The sequence below is a fragment of the Phytophthora parasitica genome, assembly GCF_000247585.1.
Source record: "Phytophthora parasitica INRA-310 unplaced genomic scaffold supercont2.41, whole genome shotgun sequence".
In the NCBI taxonomy this organism is placed as follows: domain Eukaryota; phylum Oomycota; class Peronosporomycetes; order Peronosporales; family Peronosporaceae; genus Phytophthora; species Phytophthora nicotianae.
Window position 1 is genome coordinate 17,672 of NW_008649027.1, and position 1,928 is coordinate 19,599.

The window sequence follows — 1,928 nt, forward strand, 5'->3', positions numbered from 1 at the left end:
TAAACGACTCGGTTACGCTCAGAACTAAAACGAATGAGGGTTGTGCCGATAGGTTCGACTCTGCTGATCCGAGAATGGGAGTCTTGTACGAGGTGTGCTGGTATAAATGTCATGGTGGTTGCAGGGTCTAGTGCGTTGAGTTGATGTATTTCCAGGTTGATCCACAGTATATTACCTTCTCCTAGAGGCGTTAACCATTGTGGCGTAGTTGCCACCGATTACTAGGTATTTATCCAGGATGCCGATGAAACGACGGAGGGAGCATGGAGTCGGAACTTTGATAGGAAACAGCCCGGTGTCTCTCGCCCTTAGCGAAGAACAAGGAATTATACGAGGTGGCCACCGTTTTGCTAGAACAAGCACGGAGACGAAGTCTCTGCGCTCGCAGGTTCCATCCACGAGCAGCTCATTTTTGGATAGTGACGCGGTTCGAGCATAGTACAGCGGCGCGACGGATGAACTCCCGAACTTGGGGATATCAAGGGCAGGGCAGAATAATTGGTTCAGGTTTGTGATTGTATCTATTGATCGCGCTAGGTGGTTACTGACTCCTATCTACTTCCTCTTTGCCAACGTATGAAGAGCTTTTTGGTGTACCAAAGGGTGTTCCAGCAGCTACCGTCGCTCAATACAGCGCTGCACATATTGACGCTAGGTTGAAAGGCTTACTTTGATATCCTCGAGATAATCATGTGCAGTCATTCTGCGTACTCTCAGGAAAACAAAGACACGCAGCGTGTAATCTAGCTAGCTGCTCTAAACGTAGCCATTCACAGCAGCAATTGTCAAACATGGTGCGACGTATGGAAGGCGTACAACGAAAGTATGGTGGACCAAAAGTGGCTAGGCTTCCGATTAATGCTATCGCTAGCGGAAACTATATCAGGAGGTTGACGTACCGGTTCCGATCTTTAACGCAGACTGACGAATAAGCTGTGGCGTTAGCTTTGCCGTGTGTGTTTATTTCTGACGTGACCGTACGACCGCGTCATACGATCAAATCGCATCACTATGTAGTACGAAATACTGACTGGCCTGTTGTGGAGATGCTACCTCGAGATTTGAGTTCTAGGGTGCGCGAAACGATGGTTGGACACATGACAAATGACCTGGTTATAGATTATAAGAAAAGCTACCGACTTAATGTCCCGTTGTGTAGGCTCTGGCTCAGATTCCTTAATCTCTATAATCGAGTTTACAATAAATACCAAGATGCAGTTAGTGTGACGCAGTCACACACTAGAGCCAGGTCTACGATCCACAGGACGTGGTGAATTCGGAGGCGTCACGCTCCGCAGTAGCGGGGACCGCTGGGAACCGACGGACTACAGACGCTATGGTCCTGTAGTGACACTATTAATGCATCTGCTGATGTAATCATCGACCGAACATCGATTACTGGTGAGAACGCTGTACCCGATGCGGCTGTGGAGGGCCCTGGTGACCAGAGTACATATTGTTTGGATTGACAGTATAAGAAGGCGTTGACCCCGCTATTTAATGGACATGAATTGCCGGGTCGAGTGTTGCAGTCTCCAGTACCAGGTGATTTTGTGAATGCCGTCGTTTAAAGCCGAACCAGTTCGTACTACTTTCAAAATGGGTTGCAAATGTTTCCGACCTAGTTTTTTTATGCTGGGTATGGTGGACCCAAAGAAATCCGGAAGAAACATCTGCCGTTCCGGCAATGGTCTTACGATATTGCGAGTTTATGATCATCGTTTTGAAAAGCACTACGCATTAATGTTGTTGACCTTCGACTACTTCACATCTATAAATACAAAAAGAACCCTTTAATTTACGCTGAACGTTCGAAGACAAGCGTTGGAAGGTGCAGAGGTCACCCGAAGTACGGTGACTGAAGCCACTAATATTTTAGCTATTTCTCGGACTGTTGAGCAAAAGGAACGAAGCCATGCCCCCCCCCC